The 27,065-nt window shown below is 40.6% G+C and overlaps 1 protein-coding gene and 1 pseudogene across 5 annotated transcripts in view; one reads left to right on the forward strand and one right to left on the reverse strand.

Moving 5' to 3' along the window:
* The window catches only part of CDK19 (cyclin dependent kinase 19), a 187,973-nt gene that overhangs the window by 142,685 nt on the left and 18,223 nt on the right, over positions 1 to 27,065 (reverse strand). Inside the window, exon 2 of one of the 4 annotated variants that reach the window (XM_053591883.1) lies at positions 20,839 to 20,900. The exons of 1 other annotated variant lie outside the window; for it this stretch is intronic. The gene's annotated coding sequence lies outside the window, so the exon portion shown is untranslated. Of the gene's footprint in view, positions 1 to 5,523; positions 5,587 to 10,484; positions 10,516 to 20,838; positions 20,901 to 27,065 lie in introns of those variants that run through there. 2 more of the 4 variants (XM_053591886.1, XM_053591885.1) reach the window with 2 other exon arrangements.
* LOC128586237 (60S ribosomal protein L26-like) lies at positions 11,959 to 12,393 on the forward strand (annotated as a pseudogene). Its single transcript, XR_008380208.1, has one exon. The product of XR_008380208.1 is annotated as a 60S ribosomal protein L26-like (transcript).

Genomic DNA, 27,065 nt, shown 5'->3' on the forward strand with positions numbered 1-27,065 from the left:
TATTAAAGGCAGGTAGGCAGAACATAAAATGTAGTAGTAAGGTCAAATAGAAGAGAATGGGGAAAAGCTCATCAGTTATGACAGCTGATAAGTGTTTTGCAAGAGCATCATTAGTAGAGAAAAGACTTTGCTTAGAACTCTCTCCTCGAGGACCTTACCATACTCTATTTCAATATAATTACTTGGAATTGGTTCATCCCTCTGATTCCCATCTCCAAATGAGGACAAGGACTCTTACTCATTTCTGTCTATTTTATAAGAGCCAACAAAGTATTTTGCAAAGAATAGGAATTAACATTGGTTATAGTGAAATAAACTTATTCATTAGTTTTGATCAACTTTAAAAATATGTTCACAGTAATAAGAAAATCTGGGAATTTTTCTTTAAACAAATATACTGCAGGGTGCCTATAGTTCCAGCTACTTGGGAGGCTGAGGCAAAAGAATCTCTTAAGCCCAAGAGTATGAGGTTGCTTTGAGCTGTGTTGCACTCTACCGAGGGCAACACAATGAAACTGTCTCAAAAAAAAAATATATATATATATATATGCACATACTGCAAAGATATAGAAAAGACATAGATATATAAATATATATTCTGAAAAATAAAATTTAAATGACAGTAACAATTAAACACCAGTATTTTTACTGAAAAAGTAATCTTAATCTAAAAATTCACCAGAAAGAAAGTCTCTCATTCTGGAGGGAAGGAGAAAAATATAAATATTGTCATTCTCAAATCTGGCACTGTCACGTAAGATAGAAGTAGATCATCAGATCAAACAGTACTAGATCAACAACCTGCTTACTTAGTACATTTTTAGATTCTAGTTTTCATGAAATCATCTCAAATCCTAAGTATCAAAGAAAAACAATCAAAAAAAGAAAATTATTAAAATATAAATAAATATTTTTTAACCATACAACTAAAGGTTCTGCCAAAACATAGGTCACTGAAGAATCTTCTTTGGATAAAATGTGGTTTTGCATTTGTTTCCTAGCTGATCTTAACTACCATGACCAGATCTTTTCCTAATATGTAAACATCCTTGCTAGAACCCAGAACATTTGAGACAGAGTCTCTCACTCTGTTGCACAGGCTAGAGTGCCAGGGTATCAGCCTAGATCAATGGTTCTCAACCTTCCTAATGCCACGATGTATTTTCATTGTTACAAAGGGGTCGTGACCCACAGGTTGAGAACTACTGGCCTAGATCACAGCAACCTCAAACTCCTGGGTTCAAGTCATTCTCCTGCCTCAGCCTCCTGAGTAGATGGGACTACAGGCACCTTCCACAACACAAGGCCAATTCTTCTAGTTTTAGTAGAGACAGGGTCTCACTCTTGCTCAGGTTGGTCTCAAACTCCTAAGCTCAAAGGATTCTCCTACCCCAGCCTCCCAGAGTGCTAGGATTACAGGTGTGAACCACCTTGGCCAGGCCTGAACTTTTTCTTTTTTTTCTTTTTTTTTTTTTTTGACCGGGCCTGGGTTTGAACCTACCACCTCCAGCATATGGGGCTGGCGCCCTAGTCCATTGAGCCACAGGCGCCGCCCAACTTTTTTTTTTTTAAACAGAGACGCAGTTTCACTAAGTTACCTAGGCTTGTCTCAAACTCCTGGGCTCAAAATACTCTCACCAGGCTCCCAAGTACCTAGCATAATAGGCACATGTTACCACATCTAGTTCATGTGAATCTTCACATCCACAATCTCTGAAATACTTGACAGAAGTTAATTCCTTTAAAAGGCTTTACTTGATTTTTTTTTTTTTTTTTTTGTAGAGACAGAGTCTCACTTTATGGCCCTGGGTAGAGTGCCGTGGCATCACACAGCTCACAGCAACCTCCAACTCCTGGGCTTAAGCGATTCTCTTGCCTCAGCCCCCCAAGCAGCTGGGACTACAGGCGCCCGCCACAACGCCAGGCTATTTTTTTTGTTGCAGTTCGGCCGGGGCCGGGTTTGAACCTGCCACCCTCGGTATATGGGGCCGGCGCCCTACTCACTGAGCCACAGGTGCCGCCTACTTGATATTTTTAATCAACATGGCACATAAATCATGAAGTCAAATAAAAATGTCATCTCTCAGCCATTGAAAATTATGTTGCATAAATTATGCTACATTACAACTTTTTTTTTTTTTTTGTAGAGACAGAGTTTCACTTTATTGCCCTCAGTAGAGTGCCGTGGCGTCACACAGCTCACAGCAACCTCCAACTCCTGGGCTTAGGATATTCTCCTGCCTCAGCCTCCCGAGTAGCTGGGACTACAGGCGTCCGCCACAACACCCTGCTATTTTTTTGTTGCAGTTTGGCCGGGGCTGGGCTTGAACCCGCCACCCTCAGTATAATGGGGCCGGTGCCCTGCTCACTGAGCCACAGGCGCCGCCCTACATTATAACTTTTTTTTTTTGGAGACAGTCTCACTTTGTCACCCTCAGTAGAGTGCTGTGGTGTCACAGCTCACAGCAACCTCCAGCCCCTGGGTTTAGGTGATTCTCTTGCCTCAGCCTCCCGAGTACTCACAATGCCCAGCTATTTTTTGTTGCAGTTTGGCTGTGGCTGGGTTGGAACCCACCACCCTCAGTATATGGGGCCAGTGCCCTACTCACTGAGCCACAGGCGTCACCCCATTATAACTTTTTAAAAAGCAAATTACAAAACTATATACTCATTTCTGTAAGAAAACAAGTGTATTGTTGTAGATGCACTAAAATATTAACAATGGAAGCCAGGCACTTAAAGTCCCAGCTTCTCAGAGGCAAGAGGATCATTTGAGCCCAGAAGGATCATATAAGTCAACTTGGCAACATAATGAGACTCCATCTCTAAAAAATAAACAAATGAATGAATAAATAAATAAAATATTAACAATGGAGAGAATTTTATTTCCTTCTTTATACTTACCCATACTTTCTGAATTTTTCTAAATGCACTGAAGTTGTAGCATGCTTAAACTCCAATAACATTCCAAAGTACAAACTACTGCCTCTTTCAAGGAGAACAACAACTCAGCAGCAGCATGAATTAGCCTTTAACTTAACAGAAAAACTTCATGCAGTATTTCAAAAGGAAAATATGTATGTGTGGGGCAGTGCCTGGGGCTCCAAAGGAGCAGGGTGCTGGCCCCATATACCAGAGGTGGCGGGTTCAAATCCAGCCCTGGCCAAAAAAAAAAAAATCAACCAATACGACTAACTCAGCACAGGTTTTATACTTTATTCAGGTCATAACAAAAGACTTTCTTTGACACGAAGTTACTGCCTTTGGGCATTCTTTTTTTTTTTTTTTTTTGTCACCCTCAATAGAGTGCCATCGCCCCACAGCTCAGAGCAACCTCCAGCTCTTGGGCTAGGGTGATTCTCTTGCCTCAGCCTCCTGAGTACCTGGGAATACAGGTGGCCGCCAGAATGCCCGGCTATTTTTGTTGCAGTTGCCACTGCTGTTTTAGCTGGCCGGAACCAGGTTCGAACCTGTCACCCTCGGTATATGGGGTCAGCGCCCTACGCACTGAGCCACAGGCGCTGCCCGCCTTTGGGCATTCTTATCAACAGAACATGGGGAATAGACAGATGTCTTCAACAACTTTCGAGATAAATGTCAATGTCATGAAGTTGGACTGAATTTGGTAAATTTATGTACAGAGAGTGCACCTTCCACAGGAAAACATGAAGGGTTTATTACACAGATTAAAAAAAGTATTAACAGATTCAGATACTATCATTTCTTTTCACTGAATCTTCCCATCAGCAAAATCTCTCCGCTAAAGCTAATATTTTAAGTGACAGTTTGCAGTAAGTTAAAAGTATTGTTAACAATATGTGCACATATGCCACAAGATATTGTCAGTTTTGTGATGCGCTAAAGTTGAAGGATAGATAAGGTATGCTTTGTGGGCTTGCGATATCATTGTAAAGTGTGCTGGCTATCTCAGGCACATGTGTTAGCTAAAATTTTATCTTTGCAAAAGGAGATAGTTAAATTTTATAAAGAACAGAATCAGCAATGTGAATTATTGAAAGATAATTTCTAGAGGAATGCAGTATTTCTGTGTTATATCACGTCAAATCAAAACAACTTGAAAATTTCTTTGCAACATACAACTAAGTCTACACATGATATATGGCCAAAAATCCAAGCATTTCAAAGAAAGCTTTTTTCAAAATACTTCTTCAAAAGTAAATTTCTGATGAACATTTTCCCCAGTTGGCAACGGTCGCTGATTAGGATGATATGGGTAAAGCATCTGAAGAATACTCAGATGTTACAAGCCTATTAATTGGAGAATAAAATGAAAGGTTCACTGACTTGAGAATCATGACATCGCACTCAAATTAGCGTCTCAGCCTCATCTAGTTGATATCACCAAGGCACGTAAAGAACTACAGATGAAATTGAGCTCTCAGTAGATGACATTTTAAAGTCATTGTTTAATGCTAAGAAAGATCAGATTGAAATAAAGAAAAATGCAGTAGAATACCCACGCCTTCAGCAACACGCTCCCAAAATGCTTTCTTACTTTTCATCCACTGATCGCTGCGAATCTACATTCTCCTATCTAACCCAAATCAAGACATCCGTAGGGTCACAAGTGACTAATATGCATCTAAAGCTGCGGTTCTCAACCTATAGGTCATGACCCCTTTGCAACAATGAAAATACATGGAGGCATTAGAAGGTTGAGAACCACTGATCTAAAGGATCAACTGAAACTGTACCTCCCTGCTGCACCCGAATATTCAAATGTTTTCCAACAAAAGGTAGACCTAACAAAGTCATTAAAATGTCAGTTAGCTTTAAAATTAACAAATCGTTTTCATTTTTTGAAATTATTAAGTACATAGTAGTTAGATTTTTAAGAATATCTAATTGAAGTTTCTTGAATGGGACCTTATTTACAAGGTTACAGCTAAATTAATGTGGCCTTCCAACATGAAAAGGTTCTCCATCCCTTTTCTACTCACTAAAAAAGCTGAAAAATAAGAAATGAGGGGCTGGGTGTGGTGGCTCACACCTATAATCCTAACACTCTGAACAGCCAAGGTAAGGGGATCCTTCAAGCTCAGGAGTTCAAGACCAGCCTGAGCAAGAATGAGAAGCTGGGTGTTATGATGGGCACCTGTAGTTCCCTCTACTCAGGAGGCTAAGGCAAGAGGATTTTGATTTTGCTCAAGCCCAAGGTTTCTTGTGAGCTGTGACACCATGGCACTCTACCCAGGGAACAGAGTAAGACTGTCTTTCCCACCCCCCAAAAGAAAAGAAATGAGGAAACTAAAGTTGCTACCCAACCAAGAGCAAAATAAACACCAATAATAATGAGCCAGTCAACTCATAATTTATGGGGAAAAACAATATTTTTTCATTTTAAACTTGGAAACAAAATTAATGTTTTTGTTTATTTCAATCTGATCTTTCTTAGCATTAAACACATTTATAATAAGAACCAGAACACATTTATAATAATACCAGCAACATTTATAGTAAGAGTTATAATAACAGTTATAACTGTGTAGTAACGGTACTTACATGGTACTTACTGTATGGCAGGCACCAATCTAATAGCCTCTACTGTATGAATTATTTCAATCCCCACAACAAACTATGAAGCAGGTACCACACACATTACCATCCCCATTGGACAGATGAGGGCCCTGAAAGCAGACAGGGTACGTAACTTGCCCTAGATCACAAAGCTAGGTAAGTGGCAGACCCGGATTCACACCTAAGTAGTCTGGCTAAAATCTGTACTTAGTCACTACAGCAATTATTTTCATTTCTTCATATGCCTCTTCTGAGAAAAGAGATTAGCATGTGTCAAGCAAGGCTCAGAGGCAAGAGAGTATAATACATGCGAGGTCCAGTGAGGCTGGTTTAGACAGTGGCAATCAAGTCAAAGCTGAAGAAGCAGTGGGCAGGGCCAGATGAAGCAGAACACAAACCATGTTAAGGAAACTAGACTTCATTCCAAGGAACAAAAGTAAGGATTTTAAGCAATCTCTGTTTTGGTGACTAGTTTGGAGATATGAAGATACTACAGGGCGACTGCTTAAGAGGAATTTGTAATAATTTCTTTCTTTTTATTCCACGGTCTCTAAAAAGTTTCAGTTTTGTTTTGTTTTTTGTTTTTTTTTTTAGAGACAGAGTCTCAACTTTGTCGCCCTCGGTAGAGCGCAGTGGTGTCACAGTTCACAGCAACCTCCAGCTCTTGGGCTTAGGCGATTCTCCTGCCTCAGCCTCCCGAGCAGCTGGGACTACAGGCGCCCGCCACAACGCCCGGCTATTTTTTTGTTTCAGTTTGGCCGGGGCTGGGTTTGAACCCACCACCCTCGGTATATGGGGCCAGTGCCCTACTCACTGAGCCACAGGTACCGCCCAACTTTTTAATAATTTAAGTGGTGACTATAGTCTAAATTAGGATGGTGGCGGGGAGAATAAAAAGAAGAGGATAGATAAGATAATTAGGAAAGTTGTCAAAAGAACACATGGTTAAGAACAAGAGAAAGAACAGCAAGAATGAATCCAAGTTCCTGACTTAGAAAATGGGTGACAATGGTACCATCACAGAGTTAAAGATAAATGTGGCTAGATAAATTGTGGGGGAGTGTTAGATAAATTGTGGTTGAAGAGTACTGTGGGGTTGTCTAAATGGAGATATCCAAAAGGTATTTGGACAAATCTGTAGCTTAGAAGGAGATGTGGGCCAGACCTAGACGTGTGAAAGTAGAGTAGAACTCTGTACGTTGCGCACCCACGGGTGTAACAAACTGGTCAACCCGGAAGGTGATCGACACAAGAACTTCCACCAAGTACACGTGGTGCATGTCTGGTCTATGAAAATTAGGACACTATAAGGAGGTAGTCAATGCGAAGAAGTGGTCAACTATGGAGGTTCTACTATATTTAGAAATTGAAGTTCTGAGAAAAGGAGAAAGGACAGAACCCTGAAAAACACCATTTAAGGAAAAGGATCCCACAGTACTTAGAATGACTATTGCATTACTTGGTACTCAGTACCACTAAGTGGTTTCTAGTTATTTTACTTTACTCTTGTCTTCCCAACAAAATATTGAGTCCACTGAAAGCAATGATGCCTCCTATAAACCTTTGTAACTCCACAGCCTTTAGCATATTAATGGCTATTTGCAGAGTTCTTAGCCAACTGAGATATAGACAAGGGATAAATAAAATATGCTTGATTTTTAGAGAATCCTTTTGGTAGGATTCCTTTCATCTTCCATTTTTCCCCAGGCTTTTGCTCCCTTGGTTACTGCTACACTGATTGCGCTAACCCAGTGGGAAAAGATGAGTTTAGGGATTGGTAACTTGGGAGTTTATACAATGGCTCTGTGATTTACTCTCTCATATTCAATACCTCATAAGCAAAGCAGTGAGAAATTATTTTAAGAGAAAAATGGGAATAAAAGGAGGTCCTTGTATAAAATAAAAGGCTGGCTGTCTGGACATGGTGATTCGTGCCAGTAACCCAGCACTTCAGGAGACCAAGGCAAGAGCATCACTTGAGCCCAGGATTTATAGGTTACAATGAGCTATGAGCATACCACTACGCACTAGCCTGGATAACAGAGTGAAACCTCATCTCCAACAATAAATAATAGAAAAAAAAAATAAAAGGTAAATTTTGTTCCATTGTATTTTACTACTACAGTAGAAATTTTTATTTTTTATTTTTTTTACGGTAGAAATTTTTATGCTATCAACCACAAAATACTCACTGGTTTTGGCCCTCAGTCTTTTTCATATTAACTGATCTTGATCTGTCTTTTCCTATGTCCTCCTATTCATCATGTCAGGCTTTCCGGAAATTTTGTGAACACCCTAGCCTGAGGTCAAAGCTGCCTTCTCTACATTCACTAAGAACATGTCTGCACTACACACATGACATTGATCAGATACCACTTCATATGGCAAATTTCCATAGTGTGAGATATAAAGAGCTTAGGCTATGCACTCATACAATAATTACATTAAGTCACACACCTAATAAGTTACCTATATCCTCATATTATTGGTTTCTGCATCCATAAACTGGGAATAACAATATGTTAAAATCATTCTGAAGATAAATGAGATTACATACATAAAGCACCTAAGGTACCCTCTGTAAATGTCAGTTGCTACATCAAAACTGAAACTTTTTAAGGCGGCACCTGTGGCTCAGTGGGTAGGACACTGGCCCCATATACAGAGGGTGGCAGGTTCAAACCCGGCCCCGGCCAAATTGCAACAAAAAAAATAGCCAGGTGTGTGGCGGGCGCCTACAGTCCCAGCTACTCGGGAGGCTGAGGCAGGAGAATCGCCTAAGCCCAGGAGTTGGAGGTTGCTATGAGCTGTGTGACGCCATGGCACTCTACCAAGGGCAATAAAGTGAGATCCTGTCTCTAAAAAAAAAATGAAACTTTTTAGAGACTGTGGAATAAGCCACAAATAGACATTTCGAGTAGAATACTTAAAAAGGGACATAGAAATAGGAGTTTGGAGCAAATATCTATCACTAAAAATGGAAAACAGTATTTGAGACTAACAATTCTCATACAGACAATAAGTTTCCAGAGAGGAGGTATCATTATCACACATGTCTTTGTAGCCAGCATGATACCCTGCAGCTGATAATCACATATTTAATTGATTAGACAACTGCAGCTTTGGCTATCTGCCTTTTCTAATAAGAGGTTTATAGTAAGAGTCTAGAATTAAGTTTTTCATTCAACAAATAGTTTTGTGTCCTGTAGTACATATATTGTGTCCTGCACTACAATATTTGCAACACTATATATATATAATTTTTTTTTTTTTTTTTTTTGAGACAGAGCCTCAAGCTGTCACCCTGGTTAGAGTGTTGTGGCATCACAGCTCACAGCAACCTCCAACTCCTGGGTTCAAGCGATTCTCTTGCCTCAGCCTCCCAAGTAGCTGAGACTACAGGCGCCCACCACAACGCCTGGCCATTTTTTGGTTACAGTTGTCATTGTTGTTTGGCCGGCCCAGGCTGGATTCGAACCCACCAGCTCTGGTATATGTGGCTGGCACCTTAGCCACGTGAGCCACAGGTGCCAAGCCTGCAATACTATAGGACAGTCTTTTGTTTTTTTTTGTTTGTTTTTTTTGTAGAGACAGAGTCTCACTGTACCACCCTCGGGTAGAGTGCCGTGGCGTCACACAGCTCACAGCAACCTCTAACTCTTGGGCTTACGCGATTCTCTTGCCTCAGCCTCCCGAGCAGCTGGGACTACAGGCGCCCGCCACAACGCCCGGCTATTTTTTTGTTGCAGTTTGGCCGGGGCTGGGTTTGAACCCACCACCCTCGGCATATGGGGCCAGCGCCCTACTCACTGAGCCACAGGAGCTGCCCTATAGGACAGTCTTTGTCCTGTAAAAGTTCACAAGAGAGCAGAGGAACAAAGTAATACACAGTTACTAAATATAAACTATTACAGGAAAAACTCCCTTGATCTATTATTTAAAATCAGCGGTTCTCGGGCGGCGCCTTTGGCTCAGTAAGTAGGGCGCCAGCCCCGCACCCGGGCGCCTGTAGTCCCAGCTGCTCGGGAGGCTGAGGCAAGAGAATCGCCTAAGCCCAGGAGTTAGAGGTTGCTGTGAGCCGTGTGACTGCACGGCACTCTACCCGAGGGCGGTACAGTGAGACTCTGTCTCTACAAAAAAAAAAAAAAAAAAATCAGCGGTTCTCAACCTGTGGGTCATGACCCCTTTATAACAATGAAAATACATCCTGCATATCAGATATTTACATTACGATCATAACAGTAGCAAAATTACAGTTATGAAGTAGCAACGAAAATAATTTTATGGTTGGGGGTCACCACAACACGAGGAACTGTATTGAAGGGTCGCAGCATTAGGAGTCATTAGGAAGGTTGAGAACCACTGATTTAATCCCATCTCTTTCACAGAAGTTGGGGCACAAGGAAGGAATGGGGGGGGGCGGCAATGAAGTCTTCCCATGATCTGATTTGAGCAGAACTTTACATTTTTTATACTACTGTGTACAATAATCTATTGAGGTTATCATAATTCATGGAGAGAGGGCAGCGCCTGTGGCTCAGTGAGTAGGGCGCCGGCCCCATATGCCAAGGGTGGCGGGTTCAAACCCAGCCCCGGCCAAACTGCAACAAAAAAATAGCCGGGCGTTGTGGCGGACGCCTGTAGTCCCAGCTGCTCCGGAGGCTGAGGCAAGAGAATCGCGTAAGCCCAAGAGTTAGAGGTTGCTGTGAGCTGTGTGACGCCACGGCACTCTACCCGAGGGTGGTACAGTGAGACTCTGTCTCTACAAAAAAAAAATAATAATAATTCATGGAGAGAAACTAAGTCATTTCCCACTAAACTCAGGAAGAAGAAAAGGATGTCTGCCCTCAACACTCCTAATCAATGTCATACTGGAAGTTCTAACTAACACAAGAAAAGGAAATAAAAGACATACAGATTAAGAAGGAAGAAATAACTCTGCTTACAAATGACATAATTATCTGTGGAGAAAATCCCAAAGAATCAGCAAAGAAACTCTTGGCACTAATAAAAAAGTGTAGCAAGATTGAAATATAAAAAGTCAACAGTGGGGCGGCGCCTGTGGCTCAGTGAGTAGGGCGCCGGCCCCATATGCCGAGGGTGGTGGGTTCAAACCCAGCCCCAGCCAAAATGCAACAGAAAAATAGCTGGGCGTTGTGGCGGGCGCCTGTAGTCCCAGCTGCTCGGGAGGCTGAGGCAAGAGAATCACATAAGCCCAAGAGTTCGAGGTTGCTGTGAGCCGTGTGACGACACGGCACTCTACCGGAGGGTGGTACAGTCAGACTCTGTCTCTACAAAAAAAAAAAAAAAGTCAACTGTGGTAAGTTGGGATGGTTAATGGGTGCAAAAGCAGTTAAACAGAATAAACAATATTTGATAGTGGTAACAAAGTGACTATAATCAACAATAAATGAGGGTATATTTTAAAATAACTAAAAGAGTAGAAATACAATGTTCCTAAAACAAAGAAATGATAAACACCTGAGGTAATGGTAACCCAATTACCATGATTTAATTAATTCACACAGTATGCCGTCTCAAAACATCACATGTACTCTATAAAGATATACAACTACTATGTACCCATAATAATTTAAAAATTTTTTTTAATTTTAAATTTTTAGGTCAATTGCTTTCTTATATACCAGCAAAGAAACATCGACATCCGTAGGACAGTGGTTACAGTGCAAGCCACATACACCGAAGCTGGTGGGTTCGAACCCAGCCTAGGCCAGCTAAAACAACAATGACAAGTCTAACAAAATATAGCTGGGCATTGTGGCGGGTGCCTTAAGTCCCAGCTACTCGGGAGGCTGAGGCAAGAGAATCACTTAAGCCCAAAAGTTGGAGGTTGCTGTGAGCTGTGACACCCAGCACTCTACTGAGGGGGACATAGTGAGACTCTGTTTCAAAAAACAAAAACAAAAACATAATACCATTTATGTTAGTCCTCCAAAAAAGAAATATTAACAAAAACATGTATAAGAGGGCGATGCCCGTGGCTCAAGGAGTAGGATGCTGGCCCCAAATACTGGAAGTGGTGGGTTCAAACCCAACCGCAGCCAAAAAAATACATGTATAAGATATATACAGAGAGAGAGAAAACTACAAAGCTCTAATAAAACGAAATTTTTAAAAATATCTAAAGAGATATTCTATATACGTGTACATAGCTAAGACTCAATATTGGCAAGATGTCGATTCTTCCTATCTTGATCTACAGATTCAACACAATCCTAATCAAAATCCCAGGCAGTTGTTTTGTGGGCTTCAACAAACTGATTCTAAAGGTGATACATAAAGACCAAAGCCAACAATGGCCAACACAATATTAAAGGAGAGGAACAAAGTTGGACGATTGACACTACCTGACTCTAAAACTTACTATAAAGCTACAGTAATCAGCCAGAGAGGCAGCAGCCAAAATGAAGTTCAATCCCTTTGTGACTTCTGACCGAAGCAAGAACCGCAAAAGGCATTTCAATGCACTTTCCCACATTCGCAGGAAGATTATGTCTTCCCTCTTTCCAAAGAGCTGAGACAGAAGTACAATGTTCGATCCATGCCCATCCGAAAGGATGATGAAGTTCAGGTTGTCCGGGGGCATTATAAAGGTCAGCAGATTGGCAAAGTAGTCCAGGTTTACAGGAAGAAATACGTCATCCACAATGAGCAGGTGCAGCGGGAAAAGGCTAAGGGCACAACTGTCCATGTGGGCATTCACCCCAGCAAGGTGATCCTTGAACGAAAAGCCAAATCTCGCCAAGTAGGAAAGGAAAAGTGCAAGTACAAGGAAGAAACAATTGAGAAGATGCAGGAATAAAATAATCTTATATGCAACTTTCATTAAACACTGCTAAAATGAAAAAAAAAAAAGCTACAGTAATCAAGAGAATGTGGTAACTAGTAGAAGAAAAGACAAATAGATCAATGGAACAGAATAGAGAGCTCAGAAATAGATCCACACAAACATACTCAACTATTTATTGACAAAGAAGCAAAGGACAGTAACGGAGAAAAGAGTTGTTTCGACAAATGGTGCTGGAACCACTGGACATTCACATGTTAAAAAAATGATCTGATACCCTTCACAAAGATTAACTCAAAATAGATTACTGACTTAAATATAAAATGCAAGGTAATAAAACTCTTAGAGAAGATAACACAAGAAAACCTAGATGACCTAGGCAATAACTTTTGGGTACAACACTAAAATACAATTCATCTTTTTTTCTTTTTTAATTGTTAAGTTGGACTTGACTAAAACTAAAAACTTCCGCTCTGTGAAAGACATTTTAAAAAAAGGAGAAGCCAAATAGCCAAGCGTTGTGGCGGGCGCCTGTAGTCCCAGCTGCTCCGGAGGCTGAGGCAAGAGAATCGCGTAAGCCCAAGAGTTAGAGGTTGCTGTGAGCTGTGTGACACCATGGCACTCTATCCGAGGGCGGTACAGTGAGACTCGGTTTCTACAAAAAAAAAAAGGAGAAGCCAGGCATTGGGGCAGGCTGTAGTCGCAGCTACTCAGGAGGCTGAGGCAAGAGAATCACTTAAGCCCAAGAGTTTGAGGTTGCTGTGAGCTATGATCCCACTGCACTCTACCAAGAGCAACAAAGTGAGACTCTGTCTCAAAAACAAACAAAAAAAAAGACAGGCCACAGACTAGGATAATGAAACTAGACCTCCATCTCTCATCATATACAAAAATAGACTCAAAATGAAGACTGCCATGGTGGCTCAAACCTGTATAATCCTAGCACCTTGGGAGGCAAAGATGGGAGGACTACATGAGGCCAGAAAATCCAATATGATAGAGAGCCTCATATCTACAAAAACATAGAAAAATTAGCCAGGCACAGTGGTACACACCTATATGCCTAGATACTTGTGAGGCTGAGGCAAGAGGACTGCTTGAGCCCAGGAGTTTAAGGTTACAGTGAGATCTGATAATATGGCTACATCTAGCCCCAGTGACAGAACAAGACCTATCACACACACACACACAAAAAAAAAAATCTGGGCGGTGCCTGTGGCTCAGTGAGTAGGGCGCCGGCCCCATATGCCGAGGGTGGCGGGTTCGGACCCAGCCCCGGCCAAACTCCAACAGAAAAATAGCCGGGCATTGTGGCGTGCGCCTGTAGTCCCAGTTGCTCGGGAGGCTGAGGCAAGAGAATCGCGTAAGCCCAAGAGCTGGAGGTTGCTGTGAGCCGTGTCATGCCACGGCACTCTACCCAGGGCGGTACAGTGAGACTCTGTCTCTACAAAAAAAAAAAAAAAATCCAAATGAATTAAAGACTTAAATGTAAATGTCTTTTAAATTAAAGACATTTAAGCCTTTAATTTAGTAAGGCCCAAAACTATGAAACCACTAGAAGAAAACAGGGGAAATGCTTAGGATATTAGTGTAGGAAAAAACTTGGTGTAGGACCTCAAAAGCATAGGTAACAAAACCAAAAATAAACAAATGGTATTGTATCAGACTAAAAAGCTTCTGTACAACAAAGGCAATGATCAACAGAGTGAAGAGACAATCTAAGAATGGGAGAAAATAGTTGCAAATCATTCCAACAAGAGATTCATACCCAAAATATATAAGGAACTCAAAGAACTTAACACCAAAAAAAAAAAAAAAAATCCAATTTAAAAATAGGTAACTTATCTGAACAGTCAGGTCTCAAAAGACACACAAATGGGGCGGCGCCTGTGGCTGGGTGGCTAGGGCACCGGCCCCATAGAGTGAGGGCGGTGGATTGGAACCCGGCCCTAGCCAAACTGCAACAAAATAGGCAGCATTGTGGTGGGCAGCTATAGTAGTAGTCCCAGCTACTCGGGAGGCTGAGGCAAGAGAATCGCCTAAGCCTAGGAGTTAGAGGTTGCTGTGACTTGCGATGCCACAGCGCTCCACCGGGGGCAATAAAATGAGACTCTGTCTCTAAAAAAAAGAAGACACACAAATGGCCAACGGGTAAATGAAAAAATGTCCAACATCACTCATCATCAGGGGAATGCAACTCATCTCGCCCCAGTTAAAATAACTATTACTACTAAAAAGAGAGAAAATAAAAAAATGCTTGCAAATATGCAGAGAAAGGAAAACTGTTACACACTATTTGTGGGAATGTAAATTAGTACAGCCATTATGAAAAACAGTATGAAGTTTCCTCAAAATACTAAAAATAGGGCGGCGCCTGTGGCTCAGTGAGTAGGGCGCTGGCCCCATACACCAAGGGTGGCAGGTTCAAACCTGGCTCCGGCAAACTGCAACAAAAAAATAGCTAGGCGTTGTGGCGGACGCCTGTAGTCCCAGCTACTCGGGAGGCTAAGGCAAGAGAATCACCTAAGTCCAGGAGTTGAAGGTTGCTGTGAGCTATGATGCCATAGCACTCTACCAAGGGCCATAAAGTGAGACTCTGTCTCTACCAAAAAAAAAATATATATACTAAAAATAGAAATATCATATACTCCAGCAGTCCCACTACTAAGTATATATTCAAAAGAAAGAAAATCAGTACGCACTCCCTTGTTTATTATAGTAATAATCACAATACCAAGATGAGAATCAACCTAAGTATCTGTCGAGAGATGAATGAATAAAGAAAATGTGATATGTAAACACAATGAGATATTATTCGGTCACAAAACAGAATGAATTTTTATTATCAATATTTGCAATTGCATAGATGACCCCAAAGGACATTACAAGGTTGGACAATTAAGTCTGCAAATTCATCCTATAAAATGTCTGCATACTTCATTGCTGAATTTCACTGCAGTTACCTTCGAAGTACTTCCCTTGGCCTTCTGGTGACCATAGTGATATTCACCAATGAGGAATGTAGCACTTTTTCTAGGATGAGTTCCTAAACTTAATTGTCAGACCTCTAACAATGACAGCTCTGATGGCCATCCAGAAAGAGTTCCACAACTGCTTTGAAGGGTGCATTACTTCAATCATGTTCAAGATAACTTATCCTTAGGAAGCCACGCACGAGGTTCCTTCCTAAGGATATTTTTTTTTTTTTGTTTGTTTGTTTGTAGAGACAGAGTCTCACTGTACCGCCCTCAGGCAGAGTGCTGTGGCGTTACACGGCTCACAGCAACCTCTAACTCTTGGGCTTACGCGATTCTCTTGCCTCAGCCTCCAGAGCAACTGGGACTACAGGCGCCCGCCACAACGCCCGGCTATTTTTTTGTTGCAGTTTGGCCGGGGCTGGGTTTGAACCCGCCACCCTCGGCATATGGGGCCGGCGCCCTACTCACTGAGCCACAGAAGCCGCCCAGGATAAGTATCTTAAACATGGCTATAGTAATATTTGGCAATGAGGTATGCAGCACATTTTCTAGGATGAGCTGGCCAACTTAATTGTCTGACCTTGTAAGTGAAATAAATCAAGTACAGAAAGTCAATATCACATGTTCTCATTCATATGTTGGAGCTAAAAAAGTCAATGCCATATTATTAGGGAACAGAATAGTGGTTACCAGAGACTGGGAACGGCAACGGGAGACAGAGATATGAAAATGTTGGTTAATGAGTATAAAATGACAAGAGGAATAGGTTCTAGTATTCCATAGCACAGAAGGGTGACTGTTAAGAATAATTTATTGCATGTTTCAAAGTAGCTAGAAGAGGATTTTGAATGTTCTCAACACAAAGAAATGACAAATGTTTGAGATGATGGATATACCAGTTACCCTGATTTGATCATTAAACATTATACCAGTAAACAGAAATATCACATTTACCTACACATATGTACAATTTTTTTTTTATTTTTGAGACAGAGCCTCAAGCTGTCACCCTGGGTAGAGTGCCGCGGCATCACAGCTCACAGCAACCTCCAATTCCTGGGCTCAAGCCATTCTCCTGCCTCCACCTCCCAAATAGCTGGGACCATAGGCACCTACCACAACACCTAGCTATTTCTTAGCTGCAGTTGTAATTGTCATTTGGCAGGCCCAGGCTGGCTTTGAACCCGCCAGCTCAGGTGTATGTAGCTGGCACCTCAGCCACTTGAGCCACAGGCACCAAGCCACTATGTACAATTATTATGGATCAATTAAATTTTTTTAATTTGAAAAGCTGAACTTGACTAAAAATAAAAACTTCTGCTCTGTGAAGATACTTTTAAGAAAGTAAAAAGACAAGCCACAGATTGAGAAAAAATATTTACAAAAGAAGTATCTGATAAAGGACTGGTATCTAAAATATGCAAAGAACACTTATAATTCAACAATAAGAAAACAAACAGGCTAATTAAAAAATCTGAACAGACACTTCCCCAAAGAAGACATATGGATGTAAAATAACCCTAAGAAAAGATGCTCAACATCACGTTTCATTAGAGGGCTGCAAATTAAAACAATGAGACACCAGTACATACCTATTACAATGACTAAATTCTAAAACACTAACACCACCACTGCTGGCAAGAACGTGGAGCAATAGGAATGCTCATTCATTGCTAGTGGGAAGGTAAAATGGTATGCCCACTTTGGAAGACAGTTGGGTGTTTTTTCCCAAAACGAAACACACTCTTGCCATATGATCCAGTAATTGCAATCCTTGGTATTTACCCAGAGTTGAAAACATATAGCCACACAAAAACCTAAACGTGAATCTCTATAGCAGCTTTACTAATAATTGTCAAAAATTGGAAGCAACAAACATATCATCCAGTAGGTGAATGGATAAATTAATTTGGTATGTGCAGACAATGGAATATTATTCAGCACTAAAAATAAATGAGTTATTAGGCCGTGAAAAGACACAGAGTTACCTTAAATGAATATTAATAAGTGAAAGAAGCTGGTCTAAAAATGCTAACACATATGCTAATACAAATGCTAATACTATATGATTCCAACTATATGACATTCTAGAAAAGGCAAAACTATGGTGATCGTTGGTTGTCAGTAGTTTTCAGGGAGGCAAAGAGGAATGAATGATAGGTAAAACACAGGGCATGCTGAGGCAGTGACTATTCTGTATAATACCGTGGTGGTGAATACATGTCATTGGACATTTGTCAAAACCCATCGAATACCAACACAAAGAGTAAACCCTAATGCAAACTGTGGACTTTAGTTTATAATAACGTAACAATATTGGTTCATCAATTGTAATGAATGTATTATAGTAAAGCAAGATGTGAATTATAGGGGAAATTGAGGAAAGCAGTATAGGGAATATATGGAAACTCTACTTTCTACTCAATTTTTCTATAAACTTAAAACTGCTCTAAAAAATAAAGATAATTTTTAAAAAATATTTTTATAACACCCATTTAGTCTCATCTTTCTCATAGAAACTGAGGCAATGTGGGGTGCAAGGGAGGAATCTTCCTATGCCATGATATAATTAATCTATTCTCAGTTAAGGACAAAATACATCACAATAAGTTTAGCTAAACAAATGTAAGAATGCATCATTCAACAATGATGAAAACAGCCAACTAGCCTTCAAAGGAAGCATGAAAAGGCTTTAAAGAAATCACTTCCAGGGTGGCGCCTGTGGCTCAGTCGGTAGGGCGCCGGCCCCATATGCCCAGGGTGGCGGGTTCAAGCCCGGCCCCGGCCAAGCTGCAACCAAAAAACAGCCGGGCGTTGTGGCGGGCGCCTGTAGTCCCAGCTGCTTGGGAGGCTGAGGCAAGAGAATCGCTTAAGCCCAGGAGTTGGAGGTTGCTGTGAGCTGTGTGAGGCCACGGCACTCTACCAAGGGCCATAAAGTGAGACTCTGTCTCTACAAAAAAAAAAAAAAAAAAAGAAATCACTTCCAATCTATTACTGGCAAGCAGAAAATATGTTCAAAATGAAGAGTGAAGACAGACAAAAGGATGGCTTGGCACCCGCAGCTCAGTGATTAGGGCACCAGCCACATACACTGGGGCTGGCGGGGTTGAGCCTGGCCGGAGCCTGCTAAACAACGACAACTGCAATAACAAAAAATAGCCGGGTGTTGTGGCGGGCACCTGTAGTCCCAGCTACTTGGGAGGCTGAGGCAAGAGAATCACTTAAGCTCAAGAGTTTGAGGTTGCTGGGAGCTGTGACGCCACTCTACCAAGTGTGACTCTGTCTCAAAAAAAAAAAAAAAAGAAAGACAAAAGGGCTTAGGAGGTAAAATTGTAGCTTATCTCAATAAACATCTTGAAACTCATTTTTTCTAGTTAAAAGAAGCTTCTCTGAGGGCGGTGCCTGTGGCTCAGTGAGTAAGGCGCCAGCCCCATATACAGGAGGTGGTAGGTTCAAACCCAGCCAAAAACTTCAAAAAAAGAAAAAAAAAAAAGAACCAAGAAGCTTCTCTGAATAAGAAGTGGGGGAAAAAACAGTGAAACTTGTTCTCTGTAGCGTGATCCTGTGTTGGGCACACTGTAGGAATTTAATAAATGCATGTACATATTATCCCACTACATATTATATAAGATGTACATCCTAAATATAAGGCATAATTTGTAGCCACTTACTTGGTATCTAAACAAATACGATTTACAGGAGATATAAAAAAAAAAAACATTCCTGGGCGGCGCCCGTGGCTCAGTGAGTAGGGCGCCGGCCCCATATGCCGAGGGTGGCGGGTTCAAACCCAGCCCCATTCAAACTGCAACAAAAAAATAAAATAGCCAGGCGTTGTGGCGGGCGCCTGTAGTCCCAGCTGCTTGGGAGGCTGAGGCAAGAGAATCGCATAAGCCCAAGAGTTAGAGGTTGCTGTGAGCCGTGTGATGCCACGGCACTCTACCCAAGGATGGTACAGTGAGACTCTGTCTCTACAAAAAAAAAAAAAAAAAAAAACCATTCCTCTAATTCTCATTCAGAAACTATTTAAAAACCAGCCCATGTTATTACCTTTATGTCTAAGAGTACAATATTATCTTAGCTGCTATAGATCCTTTTAAAATCCTTTAAAAAAAAAAAAAACTCTATGAAAGCCAGTTGCAGCAGCTCACGCCTATAATCCCAGCACTCCAAGAGCCCAAAGTGGGTGGATCACCTGAGTTCAAGAGTTGAGACCAGCCTGACCAAGACCAACATCCCATCTCTACTAAAAAATAGGTGAGTGTTATGGCAGGCACCTGTAGTCCCAGCTACTTGGGAGGCTGAGGCAAGAGGATAGCTTGAAACCAAAAATTTGAGGTTGCTGTGAGCTATGACACTGTGGCACTCTATCCCCAAAACAAACAAACAAAAAAAAAAAACCTATGAAAATATTTGAAGAAAGTTCATAAGCAGTTGCATAATTACACAGAAAGTAATATCTATAGTATCTGGCACATAATAACTAAATGTTTCTATTTAAAAAAAATAAGGCCTAGTATAATGGCTCGTGCCGGTAATTTTAACCCTCTGAGAGGCTGAAGTGTAAGGATCACTTGAAGCCAGGAGTTTAAAACCAGTCTGAGCAAAAACAAGACCCCCCTATCTACTAAAAAATGGAAAAATTAGCCAGAAGTGGTCATGCACGCCTGTAGTCCCAGCTACTTGGGAGGCTGAGGCAGGAGGACCACTTGACCCCAGGAGTTTGAAGTTGCTGTGAGCTATGGTGATACTACCACACTCTAGCTCAGGCCATAGACCAAGACCCTGTCTCAAAAATAATTAAAAAAAAAAAAAAAAAGAAAAGAAAAGAAACATTACCCAGGAAAGGTATGTATGTCAGAATTTCAGATCTCTACTCACATTTTCTTAAAAAGCAACTCATTAAGAAGGTCTTTATAAAAACATATTTTACAAGTATGTGGGATGTGTTTATTTCTCTACTGAAACAAGAACTAACTTGAGAGAAGAGCATATTAACAAGTTGTGAAGAGAGATAATTAGCATATTGGAAACTAACATTTCTGGCACATGGAACTTATATCAAGAATGTCTACCCTCTAGTCATGAGTCATGGATTAGGCTGCCTCTCTATTTATTACAAAGCAATCTTTCAGTAAAAGGAACAGCAGGGAATAATACAACATATGAATAATGACTTGGACAAGTTCCCAGGAGGAAATCATAGAGAAGCTAGGTCTGAGAAAATTACACGATATATTATACTAATACTCTCTTTTCTTAATCGCTCATACTTTGTTAATGGCAGAGAAAGGGAAATTTAGAATCTGTAGTTCTACCTAAAGTTTTCTATATTTTATAGATTTTTAGTAACACTGAATAAAATTATGCAGGTGTATCTTGGTTTAAAATGTAATGAAAATGAATCATTTAATGTATCATTTTTCATTATTTTGTAATCACAAGCTCTCACCTGTCACATTCCCACCCCAGCACACACACACAATGACACCAGAAGGCAACACTCTGCTTTACCTTCTGCTGAAAAGTCTGCTACCTCCAACGCTTGAGGTCCATACACGAAGCCCTCCTGGAATCTATGAACACAGCAGAGGCAAAAGGCAGAGAAGTTTATGTAGATTTAAAGTCACACTGCCCAAAACATAAAACGCCAAATGCCTATCACAAGTCTACATATCTGTCAAAAAATAAATCAAGATTTTAGATTTGACAATGAGCAAATCAACAAACTATAATATGACAACATTCATAATTCATTATATATTATGCAGCCAACTATATGAAAAGACCAAAAGTTGAGTCTAAAGCAAAAGAAGTGATTTATACTATTGGAAAAACTAAAAAAAGCAATAAAGTAAGAATTCATATACCATGAAAGCAGCAATTCAATTTTTAAAATTATATTACGGAGCCAGCACCTACACTGCTGGCCCCCCTTCTCTATTGGGGATATGTTCAAGCCCTCCAGTGGCTGCTGCCTGGTACCTGAGAGAGGACCTGACGCCCTATAGTCACTGTTTTTTTTTTCAATCTAATAACCAACACAGCTACTGAGTGGCTGATGGGCAAGTATATGCGTAACAAAGAGCTCATTCACATCCCCACTGGGCCAGGTGGGACAGTGCTAGACAAGCATAAGATTTCCTCACACTACTCAGAACGGCACATAATTTAAAACTTATCGATTGTTTATTTCTGGAATTCTCCCTTTAATATTTTCAAACTACAGGTAAGTAACTAAAATTGCATTAACCCAGCTACTCGGGAGGCTGAGGCAAGCGAATCGCTTAAGCCCAGGAGCTGGAGGTTGCTGTGAGCTGTGTGAGGCCACAACACTCTACCGAGGCCATAAAGCGAGACTCTGTCTCTACAAAAAATAAAAAATAAAAAAATAAAAATAAATAGCCGGGCGCGGTGGCTCACGCCCGTAATCCCAGCACTGTGGGAGGCTGAGGCGGGAGAATCGCTTGAGCTCAGGAGTTCGAGACTCGCCTGAGCGACAGTGAGACCCCGACTCGTGAAAAAAATGGAAACCCCCAGCCGGGCCCCGCGGCGAGCGCCTGTAATCCCAGCGGCTTCCGAGGCTGAGGCAGCGGGTGCCCGCAGCCCGAGTCTGAGGTTGCCGTGAGCTACCACGCCCGCTGCACTCTGCTCAGGGGCATAGGGTGGGACCCTGTCTCAACAACAAAATAAATAAATAAATAAAATTGCATTAAGTGAAAAGTCAGATAAGGAGGACTACTGTTGAATGAGTATTTTTAAAAATTAAGTAGAAAAATATGCTTCACAAAATGGAGTCTGGTGGGCCCTGTAGCTCAAGGTATGTTCTCTTCTTCGAACCATAAATTATTGAAAAAGGAGGAGAAAAACAATTAAAAGCATAGATGAGGACAAAGGTAGAGGAAAAAGGAGGAAGGTAGCACCATGAAGGTATTCCACTGGGCAGATTTAATTCCCACAGTAATGTGGAGAGGAACAAGGTACTACATATGCTAAGGAGTATGAGCAAAATCTGCCTTGTTCCAATATTTAAAATAAAAATAAGCATGAAATATAAAATGCTTTTCAAAAACTATTCATGTAAAAACTCAATATTTAGATCTCAGGTTTCATTTCATTCTTTTCTGGTGCTAGGAATAAAAGACCACAAAATATAGCTGATATATGAGAAAAAGGAATAAAATAAATTATATTAGCTATTAAATTTAAAAGAGAGGGGCATGTTATTTTATATACGATTTCAAAATCTTTAAAAGTACGTATAATTAGGAAGGAAGGAGCACAGTATTGTCTTAAAACATGATATGTCAAAGAAGAAACAGTATTATAAAATAAACTTTGGAAGTCAGGTGACTTGAGTTGAAGTTCAAGCTACATCACTTAATCACTTTCTACCACCAGGCACTTAATCTCTCAAGAGAACCAGAGTTGTTTAGGATCTTTCCAATTTATACTGAATGTCTAAGGAAGCAAGAATTTAAAATGCTGTAAGTCATAGAATACTGTATTATGCACGAATTTAAGACAGTGCATTTGAGTTAAATTAGCAACTTTAAGTAAGTCATTAACTAAGAACCAGAGGGGATATTTGTGGACCAGTCAAGGAATTTGGGAAGCTGTCTGAGGAAATCCAAAGAAGCAAAGCAAAAAGGCTGAGCTAGCAAAAAGAGCCTAGAATAGTTGTCAAGGCTAAATGGCTACCAAAATCACACAATCCCCAAGAGATGACCATATAAAATCATTAAGTTAGGAATTTGTCCAGGACTACCTGTTTCAGATATATTTTCTCTAACTCCCAAAGCTGAGACTACAGCTCGGTGCCTATAGCTCAGTGGCTAGGGCACCAGTCACATATATTGAGGCTGGCGGGTTCGAATCCATCCTGGGCCTGCCAAACAACAATGACAACTACAACCAAAAAATACCCAGGTGTTGTGGAGGGTGCCTGTAGTCCCAGCTACTTGGGAGGCTGAGGCAAGAGAATCGCTTAAGCCTAAGAGTTTGAGATTGCTGTGAGGTGTGACACCATAACACTCTACCCAGGGTGACAGCTTGAGACTCTGTCTCAAAAAAAAAAAAAAAAAAAAAAAAACCTGAGACTACAATTACATGCCAAAACAGAAGTAACTTTTCAAAGGAACTTGCTAACCTTAACAAATACAAGGGAGAAACATGATTAGTAAAAGAATAGGGGATGATATAAAAGTTTTTACTGTTGAAACAAAATTGAATTCTTACTTCTACCCTCCCCTGCCAAATACACCTGAAAACACATAGGGAAAATAAGAACAAAAGGACAGACTTTCCACTCTGAAATTATGCTGTAGCTATTTTTTCCTTTTTATGCCCGTTCAAATGAAACCACGATGTGGCCCAGATTCTGGGAAATCCACACGACCACCATCCTAGACACTTGTGTGTCCTTCACCTGACTCTTCCAACTGGTCATTAAATCCTAGCTCCTCAACAACCCTCCAACTCTTCTCTAACCCTTCCCCTTTCCTACCCTGCAGCTACCAAGCACTAAGGAACCGGTCCTCATCACTTTGCATCTGGATGTTGCTAATCACATTCTCCTTCCAGCTCATCCCCCTTTGTCTTCACCATCCACACTGTTGCAAAGCTGATCCTAGAATTACCCTCTACAAAGCTACACAGCAAACTGTTACACAATGGTTACCCCTAGTAAAAAAGATTATTGGGACCTTTTGCTGCCTATGTTTTTCTATTGCTTATTTGCATTTTACAAGCATGTATTCCTTTTACCATCAGAAAAATTTACTATTTTTATTGCGGGAACTATTCGACTCCATTTGGAATCTACTACTCCATTTCTCCTTAAGGTTAAAGGCCAAATTCCTTCGTCTGACACACATCAAGCTCTGCCTTTCTCTATCAAATGCATTTCCAACCTCCATCCTGAGGAATTACTCTAGCCATCACTCTGAAGAATTTACTGTTGCATTTCCCTCCTTCATGATTTTATACATTTTGCAGATTTCTACCTAAATAAATAGATCAAGAAAAGGATAGGAGGCTGGGCATGGTGGCTCACACCTGTACCCTAGCACTCTGGGAAGCTATAGTGGGGCAGGGGAAATCACTTGAGCTCAGGAATTCGAGACTAGCCTGAGCAAAAGCGAGACTCTGTACTTAAAATAAATGCTGGGTGTTGTGTCCTGTAGTCCCAGTTACTCAGCAAGCTGAGGCAAGAAGACTGCTTGAGTCTAAGAGTTTGAGGTTGCTATAAGCTATGCCATGAAACTCTACCAAGGATGACAAAGTAAGACTCTGTCTCAAAAAAAAAAAAAAGAAAGAAAGAAAAAGAAAAGTATAGAGAAAGAGGAAGAGCAATACAGACAGTTCAACAGGCTAATGGTTAAGGAGCAAATCTAAGGATTTCCATACCTTTTGTGGTATATTATGTAATAGTGGTCTAATAAACTAAATTATAATGTTTTAGTTACAATAATGGTATTATGTTTATGTAGGAGAATATGTTTAATTTTAGGAGATGCATACTGAGATATTAAAGGGTACAGTGCCATGATAATAGCAATTTATTTTTGAGTGGTTCAGAAAAACATGTAAGTATACATATACACATTTACAGAGAAAGCAAATATAGCAACCTGCTGTTCAATCTGGATCAGGGGATAACAAACTATAGCTCAGGCCAAATCCAAATGCTGACTATTTTTGTAAATAAAATTTTTACTTGGTAGTGGCTCATGCCTGTAATCCTAGTACTCTGGGAGGCTGACATAGGTGGACTGCCTGAGGTCAGGAGTTCAAGACCAGCCTGAAGAAGAACAAGATCCCATGTCTAAAAATAGCCAGGCATGTGGCGGGCACCTGTAGTTCCAGCTACTCAGGAGGCTGAGGCAAGAGAATCGCTTGAGCCCAAAAGTCTGAGGTTGCTGTGAGCTATGATGCCATGACACTCTACTGAGTCTCACTTTATCTACTGAGGGCGATAAAGTGAGACTCACCCTCATACAAAAAAAAAAAAAAGTTCACAGCAGCTTTATTCATAATAGCTCCAAAGTGGAAACAACCCAAATGCCCCTCAATTGATGAATGGGTAAAAGAAATCTGATATATCCATACGACCATTTAAAAGACTGATATACGTGCTACAATATTTCTCTTCCTTACCAATAAATACCCTATGTGGCACTTTTTTCCAGAAAAAATCACTTTCATCTGTATTGGAAACCTGTTTAGAGGCTGGGCACAGTAGCTCACACCTGTAATTCTATTATCCTGGGAGGCTGAGGCAGAAGGATCACTTAAGGTCAAGAGTTCAGACCAGCCTGAACAAGAGTGAGACCCCATCTCTACTAAAAATTAAAAAATTAGCCAGGCTTGGTGGTACTTGATTATAGTCCCAGCTACTCAAGAAGCTAAGATAGGGGGATCACTTTTAGCTCAGGAATTGAAAGATGCAATGAGCTGTGGTAGTGCCACTGTACTCTAGCCTGGGCAACAAAGAGCAGTGCCTGTGGCTCAAAGGAGTAGGGTGCCAGCCCCACATGCCAGAGGTGGCGGGTTCAAACCCAGCCCTGGCCAAAAACTGCAAAAAAAAAAGACTGCATTTCAAAAAAAACTTTATGTAGTTACTTAATACAGTATCTTTATATTAGTTTACATCTCTCTCAGCTGTGAATAGTACCATAAAGTGTTTGTGTACATACGTTTTTCAAAATTTTTAACTTTTTATAATAGGTACGTATATAATTTTACAGTAGTAAATGATAAAATAGACTAGTATCTACATGTATTTTATGCATTCATGAGATATCGTTTTCTTAATGTTTTCAATATTTCTAGTCCGCATGGTTTGTGAGTTTTTTCAAGTTGTTGCAAATTTCACAAAATTGTCTTATCTATTTATTGAAACAAATCTACAACATATATGTGGACCAGTCACAGTTCAGTCCTGTTATACAAGTAACAATTGTAAGTCTCACTATGTTTATATTAGGCATCCTGTTACAGATATAATTATTCATGTACTTAATACCAATATATCAGATACTGAAACATCCTATGTGATTTTAAGGAAGGTATTTTATCTTTCAGGAATTCTTTTAAGGCAAACAATTTAAACTGGATCAAATTCCATGAAATTCCAAAGGCTTCTGTTGTGTTTTTACTCTACCCAAAAGCACATCCGGGAAAATAACTTTTTAAGTTTTTAATTAAATTATACAGCTCACTAAAATGCCTACTTTATGCAGATCAATATTGTAATAAAGAAATATTGGGGGCGGCGCCTGTGGCTCAAGGAGTAGGGCGCCTGTCCCATATGCTGGAGGTGGCAGGTTCAAACCTATCCCCGGCCAAAAACCACAAAAAAAAAAAAAAGAAATATTGGATAGTCGAGCGTTGTGGCAGGTGCCTGTAGTCCCAGCTACTCGGGAAGCTGAGGCAAGAGAATAGCCTAAGCCCAAGAGCTGGAGGTTGCTGTGAGCTGTAATACCACAGCACCCTACCGAGGCTGACAAAGTGAGACTCTGTCTCTAAAAAAAAAAAAAAAGAAACAAACACTGGATACAGTGCACACTGTCTGGGTGAAGGGCACATTTATAACTTTGACTCAATCTATACAAAAAACAAAGTATATAAACAAAATATGTATGCCCCCTGTATTCTGAAATTCAAAAATAAAAAATAAAATACTGGTCCACCAACTCCATTGTGAAGTTTTATAATATGACCACTTTAAAGTAAAAAAA

This window comes from Nycticebus coucang, chromosome 5 (genome assembly GCF_027406575.1).
Source record: "Nycticebus coucang isolate mNycCou1 chromosome 5, mNycCou1.pri, whole genome shotgun sequence".
Lineage (NCBI taxonomy): Eukaryota > Metazoa > Chordata > Mammalia > Primates > Lorisidae > Nycticebus > Nycticebus coucang.